Source organism: Rhynchophorus ferrugineus, unplaced genomic scaffold, assembly GCF_030347505.1.
Source record: "Rhynchophorus ferrugineus isolate W39M unplaced genomic scaffold, kcgeb_rfMv2 rfM3, whole genome shotgun sequence".
NCBI lineage: Eukaryota > Metazoa > Arthropoda > Insecta > Coleoptera > Curculionidae > Rhynchophorus > Rhynchophorus ferrugineus.
Genome location: NW_027472582.1, coordinates 57,350,577 through 57,364,884, shown reverse-complemented (window position 1 = coordinate 57,364,884; position 14,308 = coordinate 57,350,577). Strand labels below are relative to the sequence as shown.

Sequence of the window (14,308 nt, the reverse complement as noted above, 5' to 3'; positions counted from 1 at the left end):
GTATTTAGCCACTAGTCATTCAGGTGGTTTTTAGCAGCCTAGTCCTCCCTAAGAAGTAGCAGGTCTTCTCTGTTTGCTGAGATGATGTGTATGTCTACAGATTTTGGATCTGGATACTATAGATGGACCTATATCTTAACGTGGGCTCCGAAAGACGGTCCTCAGCATTAAGCCTACCGACTGGCGAATGATCAACTTGGAGATCATTCCAGAACACATCCGGTCTTACCCAGCTTGGTTATTGGCGTAATAGGGATCATTCTCCTTGTTAGATATTGTAGTCTTGCCTAAGGACAATCACAAATTCTGAACAATCACAAAGATAAATTTACGACCACGCCCCAGCAGGATTTGTACCTGCGACTATCGCAAAAATAGAAGGACGGTCCTGTCGTCTCTACCACTGTTAATTTGTATAAAAATTACTATATGAAACCAAGAACCCTGCTCATCAGTACACCAAGAACTCTCAATATGTTTATATTCATTATCATTTAACTTACTGAAAGCATTAGCTCAACATTCCTGTTGGATTGACATTATCGAGAAGCTGGCTAATGTTCCCAATTCGCAACATCTAAATTCAGGTCAAATTGGGTTCCTTGCAATTATTTTGATGATGTACTGTACGATAGCAATTTCAATATCTCGAAAAAGATCGTTGTGTATGTGTATGTTGTAGCAAGGCACTCCTCAATATTTTATTTAACATTTTTCAGAATGTCATTAATTGATATTTGAAATTTGCAGTTTCTTTATAGTTCTCAATTACCAAATATAGAAACGGGCACAATGGTATACCAGACGCAGCTGATTTTATAGCTATTGAAATTATTTTGTTTTTATACAATATTTTAGAGTAATATTAAATATTAAAATAATCTTGATGTCCCGTCCCAAAATAGCTCTGTGGAGTGTCTATAATATCAACTTTATTGAACTGATGACGTTCTGATCAGTACCCATCCACTGACACATCGTTGATATTATTTATTCATATACTTATCATATTTCCAATTTCTCCTATGTACACTTTCTCGCAGTAACAGGAGGTTTTGTATACACCTGTTAATGCGTTGTCCCCTGAGTAAGTGGCAGAACTACTAGGAACACTTTTTTGAGCTTATCTTTTTCTGATTCCCTTTTTATAGTAGAGAGCCCATTGATCTCTTTCAATTTCTAATGCCCTTTGTTATTTTGTTTGGACAATCTTCAAAAATTGAGACCTAAACTACAACCCTAATGAATCAACTAAAATCTTTTAAGTGAAGTAACATATATTCAGTCTTCCGTTATATCTTTATTTGGTACTAATGTCTTCTTCTTCTTAACACATTAATCTGTTGATCTCCATTAATAGTGTCATTTACAGGTAGACTCGATATAATCTTAGCCATTGTATTAAAAAAGGGATACTTTAGTCGATAAAAACGAAAAAAAAAACATTAAAACAAAACGGGATACCGAGTACACTTAAAAAAATATCCAGGCATAATAAAACGATGCTGAAACAAATAACGGAAATGTATATCCATTCTTTTTTAACACCTTTGTATCTTTAAAAACGCCCCATTACTTTCGCATACCCACACACTCACACATACACACACTGACGCGCGCTCCGACTGATCATAAAGATAGAAAAAGAAAAAAATAATAAAAAAAAGAGTTCCCATCGCTTATTACAATGAAAAATGCCCCGATACGAGACTGAAATGTGACCCGCTAACCACGATAACGCCCCAAACATAAAACTTGATAACTTCCATACATCCAGTTTAGTTCCAGCTTATTGAGCGGGCGCGGATTCGTACGAGAATCGGCGTTTGAAACAAACGTCGATCCGACACTTCGATATTCATTCGAAAATTTCCGTTACGTTTTCCTTTAGAGAACGATGGTTGTCAAGTTGCAGGGGGTAGAAAAGTGTCGATAATTTTCGGTGGGTCTTCCCGAAATCGTCCATTCTTGAATAACAAATCGGGAATGAACGTAATTAACGTAAAGTCTATTTTTGGAGCTAGCACGGACTGATTCGATCGCACATCATTTGATAAAAAATCACCATATTAATGATACATTTATTGATTTATATGAAAATCTATATTAGGAGTATAATTTAAAATTCGTTATTTATCAAATTTGAAATCTTTATTGACAAAAACTATTAAATACTCGTTCGAGGAAATATTCTTCACCACTATTCACAACCTTGGTCCATCCCTTAGGTAACATTCGTCTTCCTTGTAAATGATTCAAAGATTGATTACTAAAATCTTTTAAAGAATGAAAACACTGTCTAGGCGTGTGCCATTGACAGATGCGAACGATTATTTGATGCCTTGAACTCCGATCTTCAATCTGTGTGTCAAGATTGGTTCTAGTTTTAGAGTTGGCTCATAGTGGCATCACCGCGATCTTATAACGACTCTCAGCTAACAACGTTGCATTAAACATAATTTGGAACTAGTTCTTGTACTGTGATTGTACTTCGGAACGTGTGAAAATGCAGAGACAATGTTGGAAAATCGATTCAATGTGTTTTTGTTACGTTTGTGGATGTTCTAAGGTAGGTAAAAGTGGAACGTTGGTTTTGCTGACACACTGGCAAGCCATGGATACCGAAATTGTTTTGTAACACGTGCAGAACAAAGCTATACATGTGGTCACTTGTGCAGCTTTGTTTGTGTATATTTATTGTACATATTTGCTCACAAGCCAGTTAGTTGATCAGCATTATGTGAGAAAGTTCTGGCCGAGTCGTACCTATTATGAGTCAGGACACAAATATTCACTTGTGAATCCAAAGGACGTGGTAATACACTTCTTCACATTAAATTTGACCTTATTAAGAACATAATCGACTTATTAAGAACATAATACAAGCACATAATCGACAATTTGTTCTAAAATTACCACAGGATTGCAGATCGAATGTGTCTAGAAATGCATTTTTTGCATTTAAACCTTGATTTCTCTCATGAAACCAAAAAAAAACGAGCGGCAATCAAGAAGAGCAGCTACTCCAAAATATAGCGAAAATGGAAAGGCGATTACTGTTGAGTTTTAATGCGTGAATCAAGCCCCAAAGAATTATAAAAGACTCAGTTCGGTCTCTGTTAGTTTCTGATTTAGACTTCAGTACTTCAATATATGACTGTTAATGGTTAAAAATAGTAAAATAATGAATTTATTCAATATTTTATACACCAGAACTAGAACAATTTATCTTATAAACATCTTTTGGTCACTCAGGTCCAAAACCGTGTATAATTGTGTGATCTTAAGCTATATGTGGACGAGTATTGTCAAGTAATAAGATTACTTTATCCCAATTTTGAAGTCAGTACCAAGAAACAAATAGGAATAAAGAAACAATAATTAAAAATGTTGAAGGCTTCAGGCCCAAGGATCCGCCTTCTCTACCTGACCTAAGAGATTTGTGAAATATTCTACCCAAACTAGGACAAAAATTGTGATCCCCGCCGGGAATCGAACGCGCGACATCCGCATGCGAGCTGAACGCTCTAACCGTTACACCGCAGAAGCAGTTGCCTACGATATTTCTACGGCTTATCATATGATATGATTAGTGCTTAAAGAGCAAACAATGGTTTTTGCACTGAACGACTTCCGATTTTCAGTCACTTCAGCTCAGCAATAACATTATATACAAATATCTGATTACTTTAGATCAAAAATATGCCAAAACTTTGAATATGCCTTCGAAATGTGGGGGTTTCCCTCTCTTTTCCCCCTACCCACAACAGATCCTGACATGGTTCCAATGGGACCACCTCGAAAGTGTAACCTTTTGAATAAAAAAAGAATTTTGAAAATTGGTCCATAATTGACGGAGAAAAAGGCGAATATACATTTAAAAAATATATATATAGAACATAGAACATCCTCCTTTTTCGAAGTCGGTTAACAGAATCCTCTTTCTTTTCTAAAGTTGGATCAGTTGCGTATATTCAACGTTTCTAGGCTTTAACTCATATGATTAATATCTCCTTCTAAACTATTATTAAAACTACTACACTTTTGCTTGAAAAATATTTCTATCAACCAAATGTATAACACTGGCTTAGATTATACTTGATTGTTATTCAATTAAGTAATATTTACTACTCATTTTAGTATAGCGTTATATGTATGTATATATATATATATATATATATATATATATATATATATATATATATATATATATATATATATATATTAACTCGTTCCCAGTGGACAGATGTTGCGGGTATTGAGGAATATTTTACGTGTAACTGATACAATTCAGGTAGTTTCATTTTATGCGTTTGCCAAAAATCCAATGTGTTTTCTAAACGCCCAATAAATGGAATTTCCAAATACTGCTAAATTTGTAAAGTTGCTGCAGTACTTGGAGTAATTACTTCTTTCATTCTAGCCATTTTTTTATCAAAATATCTCCAGATGTCAATACATTCTTGGTCAGCAGTTTCGTCTTGAATTTCGAGTTGTGGAACTATATTGGTATTTTTTGAAGTTAGAATAGAAGATACCTCTTTTGTGATAACTTTTTGTATCGCCTCAGCATTATTTGCAATACCAAATCCTGCATTTTTAAATCTAGGATCTAAAAATGTAGATTTCCCGCATATCGTATTCATTTCTAAAATTGCCAGTCTTTTATTGATGACATCTAATAGACAATTTTGACATTTTTTCTCCATCCAATTGTTAAAGTCCTGGATTTGATGGAATGTTGCATTCCTCTTATTAACCGTATAAATAAAGACATCGTAGGGATATCTATCTCCAGATAACTCGGTGGTCATTATTTCAATGGGCTTTAAAAGTTGAACACATTCTGTTAAGATAGTCCATTCGTTACAACAAATAAAAACTGTGGTGCTCTTCTTAATAGCCAACAAAATAAATTGTTGAATATTAAAGTAGAGTTTTCGTATCAGAAAATATATTTATTACAAATATAATATACTATATTCACCTCTTTACAGTTAATATTTTTAAAAGAAATTTAACAACTGCTACAGTAAAAAATTCTTCAAATCTTTTGGATCTATGATATCTAATTTCTGAAAATTTGGAACCTAATTTTAGTTTTCAAGATTTTGGGAAAAAAGTTTCGACAATCAAGAGGCTTGGACAAAAATCGTGAAAGTTTATCAAAAAAGTATTACCTATTATGCCAGTCAAAAGTATCTTACTATTTATCATTTACAATTTAATTTTTTGCCCTCGAAAATTAGCGTTCCAAAATGCTACTATATTATTTTACAATATATAGTTATTCAAAAGCAAACTACAAAAAAAACATAAAACCACATATATTACATATAAATCTATATAAGCATAAATTCTGCGCATTACTTCCAAGGTCTCGGCTAGGACGACAAGGCCAGAACGTTAAAAATCAGTCGAATGAACTAGTAGAACCGAAAATAGTAACTAAAAGTCGAACCAAAAATAGCGACTGAAATAGTCGATAGTAAAAAATAGTCAATTGCTGAAGTCAATAGTCGATTTCAGTCGATTGTTCTCAAAACTACTTTAATACTATGAATAATCATATTTGATGTAACAAATAATACATGATAAATAATCGACACTTTATAAAATACAAAATAATTAAATAAAAAAGAAAACCTATAAGTCAGTATTTTTATTAGAATTGGCGATTTAACTAGCACGTTTACAATTAACCATTAGAAAGAGGCTTTACTGAAACAATCAACTGCAACAAGATGCCGGTTTCGGATCCTTGCCTGACCTTTTCGTGACGTTCAAACGTGTAAATTCCTCCGCTAAAGTCGGATGAATACCGACTGTATCCATCAGGGTCTTGATCGTTAGATTGCACTTGATAGCCGTTGAGAAACCCTGCAAAATTTCTCCGGCTTTCGGGCCTATATAATGCATTCCCAATACCTGTTGATCGTCCTCTCTTAAGGCTATCACCTTTAGATAACAATTATTAATTGATCTCTTCGGGATGAAGAACTCGGTGGGTTTATAGTAAGAATGATAAATTTCGATCTTATTTTCATCGTATAGTGACAGGGCTTTTTCTTCGGTTAGTCCGATAAATCCGTACTCTAGAGGTGTTAAAAGAATCGTGGGCACATTTTCATAATCCATTTGTATATCGCTACTCCCAAAGAGACGTCTAGCCAGTAATGTTCCAGCCAAAGTGGCCACTGGAGTGACGGCGGGCTTATTGTACAAAATGTCCCCGACAGCAAAAATATGAGGCACATTAGTTTGTTCATTAACAGTAGAAATTCTTCCTCTACTATCGCTGGTAACTACTCCAGCTTTATCTATGCGAAGTTCTTTAGTCACAGCGCGTCTACCTACCGCACTGACGACAGTATCGTATTCCTTTTTAAACACTTCATTAGCGATATTTGTCCAGGATACTACGTATCTACCGTTTGAAGACTTCTTAATATTTTTCGGTATACATTTATCTAAGAACTGTACCCCTTGATTCTGCATTTCGCTTCTGACAATCCCAGCCATCTGTTGATCGAAATTCCTCAATGCTATTGACTTAACCATTACAGTTGTCTCGTAGCCCAAACCATTCAAAACACCAGCACATTCCATGCCGGTGTGTCCTGCTCCAATAACCATCGTCCTCCCTGGTGGTCTTAAGAGACTGAAAATTTCATCGCTAGTGATGCCGTACTCCGAGGCACCAAAAATATCAACATATAGAGGCTTCGTACCCACCGCAATGAGGAAATATCTGGCCGTTATGTCATGTTCGTCTCGATACGTAACAAAATGGAGTGTAGAGGGATTTTTGAACGTCGCCATACCGTTAATGTACTCGACCTGCTTATTAACTAACTCCAGCTGTGAAATTTTCTCTTGTGACTGAATATGATTCTGAATGGCATGTCGTAAACATTCCCAGCTATGATCGATACGGTCTCCTAGTTTCCATCCATACCACTTTGCGTCGTTCAGGGAGTCTCTAAGCAATGCAGCTTGATGCATCAAATTTTTCGAAACGAAATTAGCAGTGATGTTGACACCACCGACGCCCCTTTCGATATCAATGGGTGCCGGAGGTTTATAATCTAGAAGAGCTACTTTGGCACCCAAAGAACTGGCTTCTTTGGCCGCAGCCAAACCGCCTGGGCTTCCACCGATGACTACAAAGTCATATTGGGTTGTCAAGTGACGTTGCTGAACAAGTTTAAACCAGGAGCCGCCATGAAGGTTCAAGTTTAGTAACTTCTGTATCGTCGAAAATAACATGACATTTTAAAGACAAAATCACATTTATACAATGAAAACGTCAATATTTGTTTGTCAATGTCAAATGAAATTTGTTCAAATATAATATTCATTATATTAAACATAATTTATAAATTACAATTTTTATTTAAATAGATCATAATAGGAAGGAATGAAGGAAGATTATATAGATTAAAATATAATTAAGGAGGATATATATACATATATACAGGAGGATATATATATATATATATATATATATATATATATATATATATATATATATATATATATATATATAGGAATACTGCACTGCTATAAGATAGGCTATAATTGCCAAAAGCTGATTGCAATAGTTCATATATCAATTTCTCATCAATAGACTACTGGAACTTGGAGTCACAACAACTTCTAAAATCATAGGTTCAAACAAACAGTAGAAACTGTCATTTCGAAGATCACTAAGGGCAAACTGGCAGAAGGTACAGGCGACGGACTGTCTATTCAAGGAATCCCGGCCATACGCATATATATATATATATATATATATATATATATATATATATATATATATATACATATATATATATATATATATATATATATATATATATATATATATATATATATATATATTGAGGTTCTCCACAAATCGACCAATTTTTTGGGTGTGACCTTTGACACTTTGACCTTTTGTTTTGACGGGTGTGGTTTTTTGTATGACCTCCATCTTCATAAGAAGTGAAGAGCTGCTCAAACAGGTCACGACTCATGTATGGAATCAAATAGTAATCAGAAGGAACAAAGCCTCGAGTATGTGACACGACTTCCCATTGAAATGTTTCCAAGTATGTTTTTCACCGGTTTTGCAACATGTGGTCGAGCGTTGTCATGCTGAAGAATAACACTGTTGTGTCTTTGTTGGTACTCATACCGTTTTTCGCGTAGCGCTCAGCTCCAACACATTCGTTATAGTCGAGAGCGATCCCCATTGGTGGTTTTATTAGGTTTTAATAACTCACAGTATGCCACAGCAAGCTTATCCCACCAAATAAATAACATTAGATTTTGCCGTTGATATTCATGCATCACCAGGTGGTCCCCATGCTTTTTTTAATTTTGGATTATCGCAATGAATCCACATTTCATCAACAATAACAATACGATGCAAAAAGCAGCATTTCACATATAACCAAACGCCTTTTAATATCAATGTATTGGCTTCAATTCATACGGCACAAAATATTCAAGCTTTTGCATCATTCCCATGTTCTTCAAGGGATTGAAAATGGTTCCTTAAATTACTCTCAACAATTCTGTATATTCTTCTTGCGATGGAGCATGATACGCTTCACAAAGCATCCGATGACCTTCAGCCGCCTTTCTTCAACCTGAAGTAAAACAATACCAGGACATAAAACAAAAACAGTACCAAGTAAAACTTCCCACAAATGCAATTTACTCGTCACAAGTTCAGGCATTCTCAACACACGATAAAATATTTTGTTTACACCTCGACGAAATGACACATATAGAAAAGTGAAGTATGGCTTCAACATGAAATTGGTTACAAATATACCCGATGCTATTTAATACATAGTAACATCATCTGTAGTAAATCATTTAATATTAATGAATAGGTCTAATAGATTAATAGCTATTGTGTCTTAAACCCCTTTCACATTTCATAACTTACACTGTATATCAATGAGTCTATTTTATATTGAAAACAACGATATTTTTAAGTTACGGATTTAGAACTAGAAACTTTAGTAGTTCAAATAGTAATTAAGCAACCTATTCACGTTAAAGTACCACTGGTCTTACTCGAGCCTTTGTCTCGTTGCCGAGATATTTTCCCCAACTGGACGTGGAAATAAAAGACGACGACAACGAAGAGAAAAGGTCAGTTTCGATCGTCTTAAAACGGATCTTTTCGCAATTGCGGCGGCAGCGACCGTCGAGATGAAAGGCCCATAGAAAGTGGCGAATCGTAAAATACGAAGACACGCTCGCGGACGACGTTTCATTAGGCCACACTAATCGTTCCTTGGTCGACTGTCGATCGGAAAGACGACCAATTGCGTCATTTATTAAAGTAAATGTACGTATCAATCGGAGGCTTTTAATGTATTTCAGAAGGGATTTGGCGTTGCCGGATTTTTGAATGGGGTCGAAATCGGTATAAATATTCTCGGTCAAAAAGTTCTTGCATACAACAAATAACGATACTAATTGGTCTCTATCATGTATATTTTAATCAGATGGCGGTTAACTAGAAATATAAATAAATTATGTGACGAATTTATAAATAAAACTTGGTGGGAATAAACTTTAAGATATTATTTTCTCCAAATGACGGTTCACTCATTGACAATATAACACAAATATACGCGGTTTTGGACCTGAGCAACCAAAAACTGTTCATAAAGTAAATTTGGGAGCCAACCAGCATGTAACCCAAACTAGCAACATGCTTAAAATTGATAGTTTGTATAGTTTTCAAGATATTCAATAAATTTATTATTTTACTATTTTTGACAATTAACAAATATTTATGAATGGACTAAATGAACAGAGGTTGAGCTGAGTGTTTTATACTCCTTGGAATCTATTTGTTCTCCTTGCTCGTTCTCGTGTCACCCAATTTTGGTGGGAAAAATCAAGATGTGAATGCAGAAAATTTATGTTGAGAGAAATTCCAGCTCCAATCTTGTGAACATTTTGCAACAAATAGTCGAGTACGTGCTACATGCTACATCTAGTGGTTTGAAGTCACCTAGAATGTTATGAACGAGATTTTGAACCAATGCCCATGCTGCTGCTTCATCGGGAATTAAACTTTTTGGAAACCTTATGTCGGTCATTAATTTTCGTATATCAACAAAAACTCCTTATTTTATGGCTAGCCAGTGGTGAAGACGAAGTTCTTAAGGTATTCTACACATGTACCTAAACAAATTGGTAATGGATCACGATCCCTACATGGAACTGGCTTAGGCACTGATAGAGCATTTATATTATGCTATTTTTTGCATTTACACCGACGACATTAATCGATCAAAAGTGGCAATCCTCTACATGATTTTTGTGTTCCCTCCGTAAAGTTGGCACAGAAAATGAAAAGTATATATTTTCACCAAGTAACCACTTCTATTCCTACTGAGTCCAGCAGGCGATACAAAACAATTTCGGTACCCATGGCTTGTCAATGTTTAATACAGGAATACCAATACCACTTATTTCCACATTTTAATCACCACTCAAGTTATTGACAAACCACTTGAAGACAAGAAATACTACACTGCTATATTCCTAGATATCTAACCATATTTTGATTAAGTATGACATTTATGCATATGTAACTAACAAAGAATTGTACCATGACACGAAAAGATGGTTACCAATGTCACCAATATAGAAGAAATACATTTACTAGATAACACACAGGTAATCACATAACTAAAATTTTTATGATACATTTAATTTGAAAAATTTCAAAACATAGCAAGATGCCACAAAAACACACTCAAGTGTGTCTTTATGGAGGATTAAAACTAATAAAACTACAGATTTATTAAACTACCACCATTATTTTTAAGGTTAATTTTAAGGCGTTTCACTGTCTTTTAATGTTTTTCAGAAGGCATTGCGTTACCGAATGTTTGTGTGGGGGTCGAGATCGTTATAAGTTCGATATTCTTCGTGGAGAAGCTTTCGCATGCAACAAATAACGATACTAATTTGTCTCCATCATGTAGATTTTAGTCGGATAACGGTTAACTAGAGATATAAATAAATTAGGTGATGAGTGATACAGGAAATTCCACCTTAGCCAAGCCTGGTCGGCTAATGTGAAATTAAAAAATGTCCGTAGGTTACGATAACGATCGGAATGTATCCGAATTAAATGTTTACAATTTAAATCCAAAGTTAATTTATGGGATAAATAGTGGATATGCTAAACAATTGATGTAGTAGAAGCTCGCTGCAAGTGGCATCATATTACAACTTGTATTCAAAGTTAATATATAGGGTGTCACAAAATTTACGCAAGATCTGAAAATACAGGACCAGTAAATATTTTTTTTAATACAAAATCACGAAATATGTAATAGAATACAAGATCAGGAAATTAATTAAATTATTTCTCAAGCTAGATGACTTCTAACACTGTCTTATTAAGATCACATATCGTCCATATGAATAGAATAACAGTTATTAAAAAGGGTACTGAAACTAACAGGTGTTTGATCGGTTGTTAATCAACAGGTCAGACTCGAAATTACACAACTATACTATATAGTACTTCCTCACTTACCTAAGAACAAAAAGTATGATTTATCAGGCAATAATAAAGCCATTATAATAACAAAAATAATATAAAAGGAAAATAAAAGATATATAATCAAATTAATTGCTAATGCTTATTATTACATAGCCAATCAAGAACTGATAAAAGATTTACATTTACTTTTATTAAAATAAATCACATGCAGGAAACCAGAAGATTGAAACAAAATAACAACACGAAACTGTACAAATTGTATAATTGTGTTACTATTAATTTCAACTTAATTCTTAAGCATTCTAATATAATTTTCATTTGGGAAGTCGAGCTGGAAAGCATGAAACTATCTTCTTCACTACATAGTATAAAACAAAGTCGCCTTTTCTGTCCCTATATCCCTATGTGCGCTTAAACCTTTAAAACTACGCAACGGATTTTGATGCGGTTTTCTTCAATAGATAGAGTGATTCAAGAGGAAGGTTTATATGTATAATACATGCATAATATACTAAGGCAACATTGCTAATTGTAGAGGTTTCTAACGTGATGTCGTAAATTAACCTATTTTTTTAGGCTTATTTAGCAATTAGCAAAAACGCTGCCTAATCCTACGAGTTAGATCAAATTAATGTACTACAGTATTGTACACCATAAAAAGGTCTACAAAAAAGTCCGCGATGGTATATGTTTATCTTTTAGGGATAACCCACGTTAACCATTTTTATTGTTTACTTTTTACGTGAGAAAATGGCTTATTTACGAAGCTATTTTAAGCAATACGGCATTAATCCTTATCGAATTAAGTACCTTAAATACAGTGTGCAATTAATATAGATCAATATGGTTCCTTACAGCATGTAAATTAAACAAATATTTTCGGAGATATTACAAATTTAAAATTTGCGTTTAAAAATGTGTAATGTAATAAAAATTGTATGAATTTAGATATTCCATAGATAGCAGGAAATCTTCATAGTAAGTATAGGGGAAGAGGAATTGTTTTACTCCAAATTGAATGCGTGCAGGCCAAGGGCAGTAATGAATGAACCAAAAATACTGGATCGATTTTAATCATGTTTTCGTTGAGTGACATAGGCATATATATTTTATGCCCGTGCAAAGTCGGAGCGGGCCGCTATGTTTTTATATACAACGTTCATATTTTTTCTGTATTGTATTTAATTTAGTATCAGCATTGCACCCGTGCGAAGCCGGGGCGGGTCGCTAGTGAATCCATAAATAAATGACAGCAAAATCATCCAATTTAAGCAGCAACAGCCCAATGAATATCAAACACTAATAACAGTCACTACTTGACCAGTATAATTTGGGAATAACCAAAGTCTAAAGTTGCATCTGTACCGAACTCCGAAGCAAACAGTGATAATTCTGAATATACTAATTTTATAATAATGACTTGTGAATTCTCTGAGCCTTTAAGATATATCTTGCCCGAGATATTAGTATCGATTTGTTGATAATGTAATTCTTGCGTAGGGTTCCAATTGTACCATTTATTAGCTGTTCTATATTACAATCAACTTTTTCAGTTTTTGGGTTTGCAACTATTCATGAAAACTCAAAATATCAATGTGAATGAAACTCAGCTACTAAACAAGATAACATAACTGTTCAAATACCCATTCCAACCGTTCCAATAGAAGATTTCATTATTTGCAAGTCGAAAATAAAATTTTCTGATAACTAATTCCTCAGATCGTAGAATGATTTCCTGTGTGCTATCCAGTAGCTATATTGCTTCCACGTTGCTGTAATTTCGTAGTCCTACTTCATGCTTTTAGGTGAAACCTTGGATAACGTCGTAAATCCATTTGCATCGCATAGACCCAAACTAGCTTTATGATTGATTTATAAATCAATCTCTTTGACTTTAGATCAAGTTGAGAGTATCTTCCGACTAACGAGAATAGTTTTAACAGAACATTTAAGTCTGATCTCCTCGGTTTTTATCTAATATGATATTTCCAATTTAACCATCTATTAATCAAGAGGGATGCCGAGATATTTAGATAATTCTATTTGAGGAATCGGTGATCTCGCAACAACAAAAATTGTTTGCAATGACTTTGTTTTCTTGGGATATCAGCAATGTGGAGCAGATACAAGAATGGTCCCGAGACACTACCCCGGGGAACTCCAGACGAAATTTTATTCCATAATTACCTTTATGAAAATGAAAACATGATCAGAATACATACAAACTCCTAATATATACAGTTCAGATACATTTTAAGGTTTTTTATTAATATATAATTTGTAATTTATATATTTTTTAAATTTTTTTAAATTAAATTTTATTTTTTATATTTTATTAAATATGTTGACCGTTAACAGGTTGGTCAGACATTAACAAAAACAAGTGATTTTAGTCGAGAAGAAGTGAAGTTGAAAAAAGTTATATGTGAAGAAGACGATGGGTGATATGTCATTAAAACGCCTTCAAAATGTGCACAAGTAATCACCTGTACTGTTATATATATTAAGTGGTACATTCTCTATATGCTTCATATAGCAATTGATATTCTTCAACTGTATTTGTCTCTAATTTAAAACATCAAATCCTCGAATTTATTATATGATTAAAGTAATAATCCTTAATGGTCCGATGCTATTTAATAGCGTTAGTAGAATTTGTAAATCTTAAAAAAAAGATTCATTTGTAGATTTTATACATCAAATTTTATAAGAAACCCATCCATAACATTTCGAAATTTTTTGGTTGTTTTCTCACCAGCGAAACTACTTTAT

At 33.9% G+C, this 14,308-nt stretch overlaps 1 protein-coding gene and 1 pseudogene across 2 annotated transcripts in view; both read right to left on the bottom strand.

Annotated features, from left to right (window-relative positions):
- Nucleotides 1–14,308, bottom strand: part of ush (Zinc finger protein ush) — a 614,796-nt gene that overhangs the window by 456,211 nt on the left and 144,277 nt on the right. The gene's annotated exons all lie outside the window — the stretch shown is intronic.
- LOC143192324 (thioredoxin reductase 2, mitochondrial pseudogene) lies at nt 5,654–7,318 on the bottom strand (annotated as a pseudogene).